Consider the following 17,255-nt stretch of genomic DNA (forward strand, 5'->3'; position numbering starts at 1 on the left):
GTATTGTGTTTTGTAGATGTTACAGGCACTCTGGCTACCAACTCGTCCTAGTCCACATGTTCCTCAATCCCAGTAGACATAACCCGCTTTTCTTTTCTTTACTTTTTTTTTTTTTCATCTTCCCAAGAACCAAGAATGGGAACTTAGATGAGGCCACTCTTTTTCGGGTAGCAGGATGTAAAGCAGATCTTCTGATATCCCTAGTCAGTGGGTTTCTCAGTGATCTGCTATCCTTGGTCAGTGTATTACTCATGCCCTCAGAAACCCTCAGAGTAAGTGGAACTGTCCATTTCTTCTTCTCTGTCAGTTCCCTTCTGGAGTCTAGGTCCCTCTTATTGACTGAAGCCTTTATATGATCTTTGAGTTTCTGCAGGTTTTCTGTAACATGAGCATCAGGTTTTTTGAATCTCTGATCTTCATAGGGTTTTGGGCATCTGAACTTGTCCCGAGCCCTTCTAAGTAGTCCGGGAGGTGCAAAGTCGCTCGGGTCTCTGGTGTTCAATTGCTTCCCCCACTGTGGTAGGAAGTTATAATCCACTTGGGGGACACCGAAGGTCTTCCAGGCTGTGGAGGCTGGGAACCCTTAAAATGCTTCCCCCATTGGAGTCCGGTGTTATAATCATCTTGGGGGACACTGAATGGGCTTCCAGGCTGTGGAGGCTGGGAATCCTTCAACTGATTCCACTGTTGCACTCAGGTGTTGTTGTCATCTTGGGGGACACTGAAGGGTTCCCAGGCCGTGGAGGCTGAGAAATCGTTGGTGCATGGTCAGAGGGTGAAGTCCGGGATGAGGGTCGCTGGTCTCTCTCCTCACATCTGGTCGTTTAGTCTTTAAGGAAATTGAACAAGAAATGTCGAATGGGCTACTACCATGTGAAGGGGCAGTGAATGTACTTGCCAGTGGTGAGTCATGGTAAGCATCAGTTGAGCTGTATCCTTTGAGTATGTCTCTCTATCTTCCGAGAACTGTGGACAAGTCCGGAAGGCAAAGCAGGGAAATCTCGAGTGACCATTGATCTCCTGAAACAGCCAAAGCTCTAGAGGAGCTGTCCTCGAGTTTGCACAGGGAAGTAGCGAGGTCTGCAAGGGGCAGTCGCGAGGTCTGCACCAGGCAGTCAGGAGCTGCTTCACTTGTCATTTCTGCTTGTAGTAGCTGGGCGATCATCCAAGATTTCTGAATGAGGAGGAACCCTGTCGAATCTCTTCCTTTGTGTCCAGAGTGCTATCTGCTATTGTGCCCACTGTCAGGGGCCAAGACAAGGGATTCGGGAAGGAGCAACATGAATGGAAAGGGCAAGGGGTGCTTAGGACACTGTGCGGTCAAGCGACACTTACAACACGGTAGATCCCTCTAACCAGAGGCCATCTGTGGTGCAGTGATGTGTCTTGGAGCCTCATAACCGAATGGGAAAGGTTGATCCAGACCCTTGATCCTCAGAGACTGCAGGGACTAGAAAATCACTGGTGGATTTTTTTAGGGAATGAACATGTGATAGGATTTGTATAGAGCATTGAATGCATGGGATTGATATTAGAATTCCATTTGAGTTCCAGATATTACTGTGATGCTTCTGCCTTGATGTATCACTATTTTTTCTTGTCCCAAAGCTCTTAATATTCTTTCCGTGATGATATTTTTGAAATATTGAGTATGCTACACAATGGAAAGTATTTTCTCTAATCACATATATTGAAATTCTAAATATGTCTTGATATTGTATGCAGTTGCCTTTATTATTACTATTATTAACAATTGTATTTCTTTGCATTTCAAATATTGCCCCCTTTCCGGTCCACCTCTATAATCCCCACCACCACATACTCTTCCTCTTTGTCTCTAAGAGCGTGCGTCCCCAACACCCCCAGTCGTTCTTACCTCACCCCTCTAGATTCGCTCTTCTCTGGGACATCAAGCTACTAAGGACCAACTGCTTCCCCTTCCACTGATGTGAGATGAGGCAATTCTCTGCTACATTTGTAGGGTACCAGAACATGTATATTCAATGGTTGGTGGTTAGGTCCATGGGTTCCCTGAGGGGTCTGGTTAATTGATATCATTGTTCTATCTCTAATAACAATCCCCTTCAGCCCCTTCAGCCCTCCCCCTACATCTTCCATTGGGATCTCTAGGTTCAGTTCAATGGTTAGCTGTGAATATCTGCATCTGTCTCAGTCAGGTGTTGGCAAAGCCTCTCAGAGGACAGGCATATCAGACTCCTGTTTGCAAGCACATATCAGCAGCAGCAACAGTGTCCAGGTTGGTGTCTGCAGATCTCTGGATGGCCTTTCTTTCAGCCTCTGCCCCACTTTCCCCTCTGCATTTCCATTAGACAGGGATAACTCTGAATATATTTGAGATGGGTGAGTGGTCCCATCCTTACACTGGGGGCCATGTCTATCTACTGGAGGTGGTGTCTTCAGGTTAATTTCAGTGTTATTGTTGATGTTGGCCAATGTCATCAGTATTGGGTCCAGGGAACCTGTCGCATTCCTAGTATCTGGTTTATCCTAGAGGTTACCCCCATCCTCAACTGTTCCTTCTCTCTATACTAATTTTCCTGGTCCTCTGTTTTTTTCCCTGTTTCTTCCAACATCTTATCCTGATCTCCTATTTTTCTATTTCACTCCCCTCTCTCACACAGGGTGATTCCTCCATCTGACTCCCATGAAAATTTTCTTCCCCCTTCTAATTGTTAATGAAGCAATCCCCCTTTGTCCTTTCTTGTTAAGCTTCAGAGTGCATATGAGTTTATGGTGGATATTATGAGCTCTTGGGCTAATATTCACTTACTAGTGAGGGCATGCTATGTGCATTTATTTGTGTTTTTGTTATGTCACTCAGGATTATATTTTCTAGTTTCATCCATTTCCCTATGAATTTCATGAAGTCATTCTTTTTAATAGCTGCATACCACACCATTGTGTAAATGTACCACATTATATCAATCTGTTCCTCTTTTGAGGGACATCTGGGTTCTTTCCAGCTTCTGTCTGTTATAAATAAGGCTGCTCTGAACATAGTGGAGCATGTGTCCTTGTTGTAGGTTGGAGCAAGTTTTGGGTATATGCCATCCAATGGTACAGCTGGATCCTCAGGTAGTAAATACTATGTTCAATTTTCTGAAGAAGCTCCAGCCTGGATTCCAGGGTGATTTTAAGAGCTTGTAATTTCCACAGTGAAAGAGTGTTCCTTTCTCTCCACATCCTTGACAGAGACTGTTGTCACCTGACTTTTTTGACTTAGCCATTCTGACTGGTATGAGGTAGAATTTCAGGATTGTTTTGATTTGCATTTCCCCAATGAGTAAGGATGTTGAACATTTTTAGGTGCTTCTCATCCATTCAATATTCATCAGTTGAGAATTTTTGTTTAGAACTGTAGCCCAGTATTAAATTAGGGTTATTTGATTCTCCGGAGGATAGCTTATTGAGTTTTTTGTATATATTGGATATTAGCACTCCATCGGATATAGGATTGGTAAAGATCTTTTCCCAATCTGTTAGTTGCTGTATGGAAGTAATAACAGTGTTCTTTGTCTTAGAGAAACTTTGAAATTTTATGAAGTTTCATTTTTCAATTTTTGATCTTAGAACAAAAGCCTTTGGTGTTCTATTGAGGAAATTTTCCCCAGTACCAATCTGTTTGAGGCTTTCCCCTGCTTTTCATCAATTAGTTTCAGTGTATCTGGTTTTATTTGGAGTTCTTTAACCCAGTTTACTTGAGCTATGTACAAGGAGATAAGAATGGATTGATTTGCATTCCTCTACCTTCTGCCCTTCAGCTGAAACAGCACAATTTTTAAAAAATGCTATCTTTTTTTTCCACTGTATGGTTCTAGATCCTTTGTTAATTATCAAGTGGCCATAGCTGTGTGGGTTCATTTTTGGGTCTTACATTCTATTCCATTGTTATACCTGACTGTCTCAATACCAATACAATACAGTTTTTCCTCACCATTGCTCTGTAATACAACTTGAGCTCAGGGATAGCGATTTCCTCAAATGATTTTATTTTTAAGAATAGTTTTCTCTATCCTGGGATTTTTTTTATTCCATATAAATTTGCAAACTGCCATTTTTATGTCTGTGAAGAAATCAGTTGTAATGTTGATGGAGATTGCATTGAATCTGTAGGTTGCTTTTGGCAAGATGGCCATTTTTACAATATTAAACCTGCCAATACATGAACATGGGAGATCTTTCTAATTTCTGAGATCTTCTTCAATTTATTTTTTTCAGACAGTTGTGTTCTTGTCATGTATATCTTTCATTTGCTTGGTTAGAGTCACACAGAGGTATTTTATAAGCTTTTTCACTATTGTCAAGGGTGTCATTTCTGTAATTTCTTTCTCAGCCTATTTCTCTTTTGAGCAGAGGCAGGATACTGATTTGTTTGAATCAATTTTAAACTCTTCCACTCTGCTATAGCTGTTTATCTGCTTAGAAATTCACTGGTGGAAATTGTCGGGTCACAACATCTGCATATAGTGACATTTTGAAAATTTCCTTTGCAATATGTATCCCTTTACATCCATTTGTTTTCTGTTTACTCTGGCTAGGGCTTTGAATACTATATTGAAAAGGTAGGGAGAGAGTGGTTATCATTGTCTAGTTCCTGATTGTAGTGGGATTGCATTAAGTTTTTCTCCATTTAGTTTGATATTGGCCTCTGGTTTGCTGTATATTGCTTTTATTGAGTTCAGTATGGTCCTTGAATTTCTGATCTTTCCAAGACTTGTAACATGAAGGGCTACGTTCTGTAAAATGCTTTCTCAGCATCTAATGAAATGATTGCTTGTTTTGTTTTCTTTGAATTTGTTTTTATAGTGGGATTAGTTTGATTAGTGATCAGGTTCTGTATATTGAACCATCCCTGTATCTCTGGGATGAAGCCTACTTGATCATGATGGATCATTGTTTTCATGTGTTCTTGGATTTGACTTGCAAGAAATTTACTGAGAATTTTTGCAGGGATATTCATGAATAAATTGGTCTGAAATTCTCTTTCTTTTTTGGGTCTTTGTTTGCTTTAGTTGTAAGCATAATTGTGGCATCAGAGAAGGAATAGCGTAGTGTTCCTTCTATTTCAAGTTTGTGGAATAGTTTGGAGAATATTGGTATTAGGTATTCTATGAAGGTCTGAGAGAATTCTGTACTAATCCTTTCTGGTCCTGGGATCTTTTGGTTGGGAGACATTTAATGACTGCTTCTACTACTTTACAAGTTAAGGGAGAATTTAGGTGGTTTATCTGATTCTGATTCAACTTTGGTACCTTATATCTCTCTAGAAATTTATCCATTGAATCCTTACATTCCCACTTGTTAAGTATAGGCTTTTATAGAAGGATCTGATAATTTTTTGAGTTTCCTCACTTTCTTTGGTTATATCTCTATTTCATTTCTGATTTTGTTATTTTTAATTTGAATATAAGGGATTTACCTATTTCTGGATTTTTCGAAGAGCCAGCTCCTGGTTTTGTTGATTCTTTATATAATTCCTTTCATTTCTACTTGGTTGATTTCAGTCCTGAGTTTGATTATTTCCTGCTGTCTAGTCTTTGGATTTTTATTGGTTCTGAGATTTCAGGTGTTCTATCAAACTGCTAGTGTATCATAGCTTCTGTTTGTTTGTGGAGGCTCTCAGAGCTATGAGTTTTCCTCTTGCATTGCTTTTTTGTGTTCCCAAGTTATGCCTTCATTTTCATTAAAATCTGAAATGTCTTTAATTTTTTTCTTTATTTCTTCCTTGAACAAGTTCTCATCGAGTAAATCATTCTTCAGCTACCATGTATATGTGGGACTATGGTTGTTTTTGTTGTTATTGAATACCATTCTTAGTCTGTAGTGATCTCATAGGATGCATGGGATTAATTCAAACATCTTGTATCTCTTGAGGCCTGTTTTATGATGGATCAGATTGTCAGTTTTTGAGAAGGTACCATGTAAGACTGAGAAGAAAGTGTCAGGACCCATAACAGGACAGGCTAATAACTAGCAGGTGATCATCCTGAGATACACAGCTTCGGATTATTTTATAATCTACAACTGGTTCTCCCTTATTAAGCAAAGTTGTAAGGGATTCATTTTGGGAAAGTTTACGCTATTAAATACTATTCCTGTTGTTATTATTAGACATATATAACAATCATTGAGTAATAGCACACCCCTTTGGAGCAGATCTTTGCAGTCATACGAAGTTTTACTGTCCCGTAGTGATACTATACAGGCAAATAGATGAATTCTTTAGTCTTAATAATGATTCTACAATAATTCCTAAAATTATATCAATGGTTATTAATCTCTATTATAGTGGGACTGCTATAAGTCTCTTTATTTTTTTTTCTTTTTCTTTTTTTCAGAGCTGGGACTGAACCCAGGGCCTTTCGCTCGCTAGGCAAGTGCTCTACCACTGAGCTAAACCCCGAACCTGTATAAGTCCCTTTCTAATAGTCAAAATTGCAGTGACAATTCTGCCGGTGTCCCTGGTGTCAACAGTTAATTTTTCTGAGATAGTAAACAGACTTTCTCCTACTAAGAACACATTCCATGATGTTGCAATACAGTTATCAAGAGTCATAAAAAGAAAACAAACGATTTGTTGCAGGTGCAAGGACAGTTAATATAAGATATTAACTGGGTTTATCTATATATAACATCACTAACAACTATGGTTTTGGATCTTCAGTGAGCCTGTGGAGCTGACACAGGTGATGAATGTTTCGCCAGATAATTACTCTTGATGGATATTGATGTAAAAATTCTTGGTTGTAAATTATGTTTCAATTTATGCTTGATCTTTCATATGAACTTGTGATGAACATTGTAATATGGGATCATATATTCTTAAAGATGTTTAAGTTCTGAGGAGAAAGAGAAGTCACACAGAAGGACTGAGAGAGAAGGACTGAACTGGAAGGACAGAGACAGGTTGACTGACCTGGAGATGGACAGAGCTGAAAAGTCAGCTTTGAGTTAAGGAGAACTGAGCTTAGTAGAACTGAGCCAAAAATATCTGGGCTGAGAAGAAATGTAGAGAGGAATAATGTAGATACTATAAGTAACATAAGAGGGCAATCTGCAGAATGCAGAGGAGATGAGGAAAAGAGAAGAAGCTGGAAAGAACAGAAGGTGCAGGCAGGTTTCTCCTTACCATGGGACAGAACAGGTCATTTCTTAATAGCAATGCAGGCTTACTCTTATCAAAAGGAACAAGGTTTTTCTCTTACACACTAGGGTTTAATTCACTTAGCATTAAAAGGGTCGAAGTGATTTTTTTCTTTATGTTATAAAGATTGGACCTCATCATTCTGCACTGGTGCTTGGTCTCTTGCTCCCTATGCATATGAAAGTAAGGATGTCTGTTTAAATATGTAATTACAAGAATGAATACATATGTGAGTGTGTAAGAGTATAATTGTGAGAATGCGTGTAAGTTGGACCCAGCTGATTTTGAGTGGAAATATATAAATGCACGTTTATGGAATTCAGGTGTAAAATTACATGTTTATGCATATTTGGCTATGTAAAATACTGACATCATTTGTGATTCAAATATACTAACAATATGTCTATACTTACCTTCATTAATATTTAAACTACTCATTGAAGAAATTTTAATGGATATATCAAAATTTGTTTATAGGAATGGTACATCAAATATTTCTGTTAATAGTCAAAATCAGGAAATTCTTTCTATATTTATGCATTTTGGTATTTGAATATGGAAGAAACTGAATGATCTTAGATTTTGTAATAATGTTTATAAATCATTTATTCTTAATGTTTGTTGAAAGAAGGAAGTTATCAATGAATACATATATACAATGTGCCACACATTACAAAAGCAATGTGCCACACCTTTGTAACATAAATAGAGCAAATTAAATATATAATTTATGAACTAAAGGTGAGCAATCATGTAAAAAAGCAAAATATATCATAGAGTCTACCTACATTTGGAGTTAAGAGATGATTCATGCTTCCGTGTATTTCTTTCTAGACATCTAAAGAGATAAAATTAGTGTGGAAAAGGCTAAAACTGCAATTAGTGTGCTTCATGTAGTATACATATTTAAACAATGCTTTTGAAAAAATATACAGTACATATTTTCAAGGTTACATATACAGCATATACAAAAATTCAGTGTCCATAAATTATCAATAACACTCAAGCTACTTTCTCTGGTCTTATTATATTTGAATTGTCAAACATATACATGTATGTATGTATGTATACTCAAACAGGCATACTCACAGACAAACAAACAAACACACACAATACTTCTAAAAATTTAAAACAAATTTGTAAATAATAGTCTTTCAGACAAAACTAATGAAAAAGGATGAACTAAATTTCCAGTGTAATGTACTCTCAAATGTACTTTCTAGCATATAAAACTTTACCTTATAATTTTTAAAAAAATCGTACGGGGCCAATATATGTAATCAGATCCCATTTGGACTTATTACTCAGAGTTAAAGTAGAAATTGAAATGAAGTGGGAAAAATATTAAATTACAAGATTTAGCTATACACTTTCAATTATACAAAAAAATCTGAGAAACAGTGAAATGACACAACATGTAAAATTGCTTTCTATTAAGCATTGATATCTAAGTTTAGTCTTCATAGTCTATATAAAAGAGAGAACTAAATCTCAAAAGTTTTTTCCGGGCTTAAATACAATTTTCTTGGCTTGTGAATATACCCAGAACCAATCAATACAATGAAAATGGATAGATGTTGTGTTACAACAAATAAAACACATTTTGATTATTTATTCAGTATAAATTTATTTTTGTAGCATTTCTTCCTATGTTTCTGTTGGATATTATATAAATCCTCACTTTGGTGTGGTCAGTGCTTAAATTTAACTGAACATGACTGAATATGTCAATATAGTAGAAATGAATTCTTGGGGCAGAGAATACCTTTGGGTTAAACCTGGTTATAATGAAATGGTGGTGACAATGAGCACAACTAAATAGAAGGAAAGAAACTGTGGCTTCAGGTACAGGAGTCAATATAAGATTTCACTTTGTAGTGTTGGAAGAATTGTTCCGTGATATCATGAGATTGTGCAGTGAACAGGCCTTTTCTTTATTCCTGTAATGAAAGCAAAAATTTGTGGCTTTCAGTTCCTTCAGAGAGCTTGCTACGTGTGCAGATCAATCAGCAACAGGGAGTAGGGATTTAGGTGTGCAAAATATATTTTTGATACTGAATTTCTTCTAGGTACTTTAGGGAGCTAACTTCATAAGATTTGGAATATAATCAGACAAGAGCTTGTTAAAGATGTAGAAAAGCACCGAGTGTGGTGGCACAGGCCTTTAATCTTAGCACTGGGTAGCAGAAGCAGGCCGAACTCTAAGTTCAAGGCCAGCTTGGTCTACAGAGAGAGAGAGAGAGAGAGAGAGAGAGAGAGAGAGAGAGAGAGAGAGAATAGGTGAAAGAGATAGTGAGTTCTGGTACTGCCAGGGATATAAAAGAAACAGTGTCACAAAAATTTTCAAGAATAAGTTCTGTATTATACAGAGAAAATTCTCATTTTATTTTAGTAAGATGTTAACAATTCTTTCTTGATTCTAATGAAATCTCTTAGCTATAAAATAATGTGAAGGCAACGAAAATGTAAGAAAAGATGTTTTACATCACTATTCCCCTTAAACTATAAGTTGAATTTTTACTAAATAATCCTATGTAAATACACTTTGAAGGCTTTTCTGTGATTAGCTAAAGGGCATTTACATTGTGAATTAAGAATGATGGATTTCATGCCAATCTTGAATTGTCATCACTAAGGTGTAGAAGCATATTAAGCATACAAAATCATACATAAAATTTTGCACAATAAAAAATGAGAACCTTTAATTGGTTTTCCTCTAATGTCAAAACCTTCTTTTTGTTGGAGTGAAGATTGGATGATTTGAACTAATTTTATGAGAAATACCACCTGCTTTCAGAAGATAAGTAACAGAGAAAGATGAGCAAAAACATATGCTAAGGAACAATGAACTGGGATAGAGTATTCTATGTAATACATAGAACAATAAATTTGACCCATCTGTTACTGGTAAGGTGGGGACTTCATTACGCACATCTATGTACTTAAAAATGTTTTCTTTTCCTTCTTAAGTTTGTATGGTTGCTATGAAAACTATGGGTTTTGTGTTAAGATCTTTGCATATTTAATGATAGTTTTGAAATATTAGTGTTATAATCAAAAGCCGTGCTTTGTACAAACTTTTTAAGCAACAAAAAAGAGAAGTGTCTGCTTGGGTTTTATGAAGAAAGTTACTATGTTAAACATGAATTAATTTTTCTGACATATACATTATCTTCATGTACCATGCTTGTTGATGAAACCTTAGCACATAGGAATGAATAGTAACCATCTTAGTATAGTTTCAGGATTTTATTGTATCTTGTTTGCCATGTGCCTTTCTATTAAAATGCTATCACTTTTCTAAGTCTCTTAATTTAACTGGAGAGGTTTGCAATATCTCCTATTCTGTTGGTTATTCATATAATTCGTCTTTGGTGTTGTTATTGAATTTTATGACTAACTTCTTAATATTCTTTATTTTGAAGGTAATATATATATATATATACATATACATATATATATGTAAAATAGTTTATAAAAAGATTACAGTTTTAGTGGAAATATAACTTAGTGATGAACAATTTTATAAGTATTCTCTAAATTATTGAATATTCTACATTTTATTAGTATAAAAATATTATAAATACCACATCCTTTATTAACTTTAACACACACTGCTCCAGTTAATATAAACACAAATATGTTCGTCATATTTATCTTTGAAATTTTCTTAGTTTCTTAGTTTCTTAGTTTCTTGACTTTTCTATCTGAGCTTTCTCATCGTTTTTCAAAAATAAATCTATTGCTCTTTTATTGAGAATCATAATGAATGTTCATTGATACATAGATATATAAGAATGTGACAATATACACAATGGTACTTCATTCTCCCTAGGAAAACTAAACCGAGTAAGGTAACAAAGACTTAGAAAGGCAAATACCATGTGTTCTTTCTCAAAGAGATCAAAAAATCTCCTTTTAATATACTTGTATTTATGTGAAGCTGTGGGTGGTTTGAGTTCATTTAACTGGTATACGTCACAGAGATTAGAGAGTAGGGTTTTAAACAGTGTGGTATGGAAGATATTGAGCATGTGGGATATGAATCTAGAAGTAAGAATAATGAAGAGAGACTAGTATAAGTGGTGAGGGACATAGGGCAGGCGGAAACAAAGAACTGAGGAAGCGAGGATGAGGGTGATTGTCTACAAACATAACATATGGCAACCTGTTACTTTATAGGTTAGGTTAAAATAAATATTAAAATTTAAAACTAATACCATAATGTTCAATGCTATAAACATCATGTTTGAGGAAAAATGCCAGGAAGTGATATCAGAATGAAAATAATATATTTATCTTATTTGATCTTAGTCATATTATCCATAATTACTTGTTAAAAACATCATTTGTCTGCCAAATTTATGGTACCACTTAAAAATTACCTGTGATATAATAATTCCTTATGATAGTAGAGAATTTTTATTATTAGGTCAATTTTTAAAATCTGTGATTTGATCTTGTTTTAAGTTTCTTTTTACTTAAATTTGGTCCTCATGACATTCACTCATACTAAATTATAATTTTCAATTTTAACATACTACTGTAAAATATGATCAAGAGGGTTGTTGAAATTGCTCAATTATAAGTAATATTATCCATAAACTACAGGACATCCTCCACAAAGCTTAAAGGTACAAAGAAGATAAACAAGAAGAATGGCCAAAGTGCATAAGATTGACTCTCACTTAGAATGGGGAATAAAATAGTCTAGGAGGCCGATTGAGGAAAGGAACTAGATGAGAGATGGAAGGAAGAGGAGAATGGATCCTGTGTGTGAAGGGACAGGAGATAGGACCCGATAGTCATGAGAAAGAAAGGAAATCTTGAACTTTAAGAGATGAGGAGGTGGGAGAAACCTCCAGGAAGAGAAAGAGACCTGGTATAATGGAGGTACCCACGAATCAATGGGGTGACCTAAGCTGTGACGTACATTGGTGATATGAAACATTAAGAGGCCAAATCCCATTGACTGGAAAGACCAGCAATGGAGGGATAAAGACACAAATACACCCACAAAACCTTCTTCGCAAAATTTTTCAAGCCTAAAAGAAAATCTGAACCGCATTCTAAAGTCCATATTGTCCTTTGCTTTACTGATGGCTGGTAATTTTTGCTTAAATTAAGGATTTGAGAGATTATCATTTGAAGTAGGTATACAATATTTATACTGTTATATTCATGCTTTAGCTGGGCCAACTTTGTTGCCAATATTATTGCAAAAATTAAAATTGGAAAACAGAATATTTGAGTACACATTCAGTAATATATATAAAGTCTCCTTTCAAAGAATGTACAATAAAAAAATGTAATACAATATTCATTCACCTAAATGTCTGGAAGGAAAATATTGGACTTTGGGAAACAGAGAAAACCTAGGAACTTGAACTGTATGTCACAGGAATGGAATTGGGAGTGGAATTATTATCCAGAATAATCTCCTTCACCCCATGTTCCTAGATCTTTATACCCATGCCAAGCCCCTGACCAACATTCTCTATTCCGAACATGTACGTACGAATGAAGCAAAGAGAAGTCTCCAGCATTAGAGATATATAGTATTTAAAGGTTTCCAGTGTGTCACAAGAGACACTCTTGGAAAGGGAACCCTCAAATCTGGTCAATGTAAAGAAAGCTGTTCAACAGTTAGATCATGGCAGTTCTCAGTGACATCATCATTAGGTCCTCCCTGAAATATCTCTTGTATCCTGAAGAGCTCTAGCTTTTCTGTGATGTCACAAGTGTCATGGTGACAGCAACTGCCTCTTGGATATTCTTTGAGGACCTCTAGGGTTAACTCATTGACCTCTTATTCTGGCTAAACAGCCATTTGTTAGGGAGATAAAAGAGAAGGAAGCTGGCCTTCTCTCTTTGTATAAAAAAAGGAAGAAATAAATGGTCCATGGGAAAGCTCAGTGAGTCTTGGGTAGGCGTTGAGTGTTGTATCTGAAGAGATAGCCTTGATCTGAGCCTTACACACATGGGAATCCAGAGCTGGGATTCTCTCATTATCATCTGGACTTCCCTGCTTGATATGGTTTCTGGAATTCAGAGAGTTTATATAATCATTTTCTTCATTCCAAAAGTCAGTTGTTGGGAAGGGCACAGTTGTTCTAGTGAGAGCTCATGGCTTTCACTCTTTTTGCCCTGAAGAAAAAGGTCCGAAGAAACAAAGGATAGACAAGTATTGTCTCCTCAGCTCAGTGTAAACGCCTCCATGCTTTGGACACCTATAGTGCAGTTTGTGTCTGACACTGATATTTGGGAGAGAAGAGCTTCTAGTTGAGACTTCATCATCTCAGTCTTTCCACTAGTATTACTCTGATTACCATTTGCTGATAGTTACCCTTTAGATTTCTGAGTCAATATGTGTAATTAGCTGACAGATGTCTTTTCTTTAATTTATTTCATTTTTTTTAATTTTTAGCAAATTTTATTGCTTTTTTTATTTGGATATTTCTATATTTGAATTTCAAATTTGATTTTCTTTCCCAGTTTCATGTCCATAAGACCCGTAACTAGTCCTCCTAACATTCTTCTATAACCTACCTTAGTGAACCTTGATATTACCTTGAACTGAGAGTTAAACCTAGGTTGGACCACGAACTTCTCCTTCCATTGGTTCCCAACAAGGCCATCCACTGCTAAATATGCAGTTGGACACATAGGTCTGTCCAAGTACAGTCTTTGAATATTGGTTTAGTACCAGAAAGCTCTGGTTCACTGGCATTGTTGTTCTTATGGATTTGAAATCCCCTTAAGCTCTTGTAATTCTTTCTCAAAAACTACCAACAAGAGATCCATTTTTGGTTCACTGGTGCCAGTAGCATTCTCTTCTGTATTTGACTTGCTCAAGCTGTGTCTCTCAGGAAAGATGTACATCTCGTTCCAACTATACATTTGGTGGCTCCTACAGCTATGAGGTTAGGTGGAATTTTCACATGGATTATGTACACCTAGGTCAAGAATGTAGAATCCACAAATGGCAATTCCAAACACCTCCCTCTTGTTCTTATGAACCTATTGAAGTTGAAGTTTCCCTGGACATCAAGCCATTCATCTCCCTGCACATCCTCCTGAATTTTATGTTTGTCCTGAAGTAACAACCATGGTAAAACCTCGAAAACCTTCACGTCTGGCCCTAGAGGAACAGGAAGTTAGATATTAAAGAACTGATGTCTAATGAGACTACTGAAACATATTCTATATTTCATGTTTTCCTTAGCTTTTCTGATGTCTCGAAATTTTTGGATAAACTAAGGATTTGGAAGTTCATCATTGGAAGTAGGTACATAATATTTACATTTTTATATTCAACCTTAGGTGGGACCCTTGGGTTGCCAAAATCATTGCAAAAAAACATGAAATTGGAAAACAGAATTTTTCACTTCACATTCAGGAATATATAAAGTCACCTATCAAGGAATGTACAATGAGAAACTGTAATGAAATATGAATTCAATTAAAGGATTGTAGGGAAAATGCTGGCCCTTGGGAAACAGAGATAACCTAGGATATTGAACTGTATGTCACAGTAATGGACCTGGTAATAAAATTATTATCCAGAGGAATCTCTTCCACTCCATGTTCCGAGATCTTTTCTACCCATGCAAAGCTCCTGATTATCTTTTCCTTTCAGAGCATGTAACCACTAAGGAAATAAAGAGAAGTTTCTAGCTTTAAAGACATGTAGAATGAAAAGGTTTCCATTGTTTCACAGGAGACAAACCTTGCAAGGGCACCCTCGAATCTGGTCATTGAAAGGAAAACACTTTAGCAGGTAGGCCATGGCAATTCTCAGTGACATCACCATTAGGCCTATCTAAAAAAATCTGTTGTATCCTGGAGATCCCTAGTTTCTTCTGTGATGTAACAAGTGTTGTCCTGACAGAAGTTGCCTCTCCAGTAGTCCTTCAGTACCTCTAGGGTTTACTATTTGGCCTCTAATTCAGCATAAACAGCCTTTGGGAAGGAGAAAAAAGAGGATGAAGTGATCAAAGATGGGAAGAAGGAAGCTGGCCTTCTGCTTTGTTATAAAAAAAAAGAAATATGTGGTCCATGGGAAATCTCAGTCATTTCTGGGTAGTGGTTGAGAAGGTTTGCTGAAAAGATAGTATTGATTGGAGCCTTCCAAATATGGTAATCAGGAGATGGGAGCCTCTCAGATGCATCTGGACTTCCCTGCTAGTTATGGTTCCTGGAAGTCGGAGAATTTATATCATTCATGTCTTTTTTCCAAAGCCAAGTGTTGGAAAGGGCACAGTTTTCTTTAAAGCTGATGGTTTTGGTCCTAAGGAAGAAGGGAAAGACAAGTATTGTGTCCTCAGCTCAGAGTAAATTACTCTGTGCTTTGGATTCCTAGAGTGCAGATTGTGTCTGACACTGATATCTGGGAGAGAAAATTGCTTCTATTTGAGATTTCACCATCTTCGTCTTTGAACTAGTATTACTCTGACTACCATTCCCTGACAGTGACCCTTTAGATTTCTGAGTCAAAGGGTGTAATTAATTGGCAGTTTTCTTTTCTTTTATTTCTTTCATTTTTTTCTTTTTTAGCAAAATATATAGCTTTTTTAAATTTGATATTTCTATATTTACATTACAAATGTTATTCCTTTTCCAATTTCCTGTCTCTAAGATCCCTAACCAGTCCACCTCCCATTCTACTATAATCCCCTTACTACCCCTTTGCATTCCCATGAACTGTGAATCAAATATAGGGAGGACCAAGAGCTTCTACTTCTGTTGGTTCCCAAGAAGGCCATCTGGTACTAAATATGCAGTGGGAGCCATAGGTATGTCCATGTACATTCGTTGAATATTGGTCTAGTACTAGAAAGCTCTGGTTCATTGACATTGCTTTTCTTATGGGTTTGCAAACCCCTTTACCTCTTGTAATCCTTTCTCAAAAGTTATCAACAAGAGTTCCATTTACAAGTAACTGGTTTGCCACAAGCATTCACTTATGTAATTGACATATTCTAGCTGTGTTTCTCAGGAAATGTCTATATCCTCTTCCTGGCAGAATGCACTTCTTAACTTCAACAATCTTATCTTATTTTGGTGGCAGATCTATCTATCTGTCTATCTATCTATCTATCTATCTATCTATCTATCTATCTATCTATCTATCTATCTATCTATCATATATATATTGGCTCCTATGTGAGGTTAGATGGAATTTACCATTGATTCTGCGCATCTAGAACAAGAATGTAGAATCTACAGATGCAAAGGTCCCTCCTGTCCTTATGAACTTATTGAAATTGAGGTTTCAGTTGAACTCAAAACATTTCTTTCCCTGCCCATCCACCTAAGTCTTATGTTTGGCCTGAAAAAAGAATCATTGTAAAATATCCAAAAACCTCAAGTGTGGCCATGGGAACACAAGAAGGAAGATATTGCAGAAATGATATCAAATGGGAATAGAGAAACGAATTGTATAGTACATGTTGTCTTTGATTTACTGATGTATGATAATTTTTGGATAAAATAAGAATTTGGAGTTTATCATTTGAAGTAGGTACAAAATATTTACACTGTTCTCTGCACTCTATACTTCGGCCCTCTTTTTTGCCAAAATCATTACAAAAATGCAATTGTAAAAGAGAATTTTTGAGTACACTTTCAGGAATGAATACAAAGTGCCCTATCTAGGAATGAAGAATTAGAAAATGAAATACAATATTCACTCAATTAAAGGTCTGTATGGAAAATAATGGCCTTTGGGAAACAGAGAAAAACTAGGAAATTGAACTGTATGTCACAGGAATAGACCAGGGAGCAAAATTATTATCAAGAAGAATCTCCTCCACTCCATCTTCCTAGATCTTTTCTACCCATGCCAAGTCCCGATTAATTTTGTCCATTTAGACCATGTAAACACTAATGCAGCAAAGAGAAGTCTCTAGCGTTAGAGAGATGGAGTACAAAAGGTTTCCACTGTGTCATAGGAGACTCTCCTAGAAAGGGCACCGTCAAATCTGGTCAATGTAAGGAAATCTGTTTAGCAGGTAGTCCATGGCAGTTCTCAGTGACATCATCCTTAGTACCCCCGTAATATATCTCTTGTATCCTTGAGAGCCCTATC

The 17,255-nt window shown here is 36.4% G+C and overlaps 1 long non-coding RNA gene across 3 annotated transcripts in view; it reads right to left on the reverse strand.

The window, feature by feature from the left end:
• Positions 1 to 11,603: 11,603 nt before the first annotated feature.
• LOC108351177 (uncharacterized) overlaps positions 11,604 to 17,255 on the reverse strand; it is a 17,236-nt gene continuing 11,584 nt past the window's right edge. For 2 of the 3 annotated variants that reach the window (XR_010062378.1, XR_010062379.1), the window contains exon 4: positions 15,355 to 15,455. This is a non-coding gene — a long non-coding RNA (uncharacterized LOC108351177). Of the gene's footprint in view, positions 14,307 to 14,894; positions 15,456 to 17,255 lie in introns of those variants that run through there. The other variant, XR_010062380.1, reaches the window with a different exon arrangement.

Source organism: Rattus norvegicus (assembly GCF_036323735.1).
Source record: "Rattus norvegicus strain BN/NHsdMcwi chromosome Y unlocalized genomic scaffold, GRCr8 chrY_unlocalized_31, whole genome shotgun sequence".
In the NCBI taxonomy this organism is placed as follows: domain Eukaryota; kingdom Metazoa; phylum Chordata; class Mammalia; order Rodentia; family Muridae; genus Rattus; species Rattus norvegicus.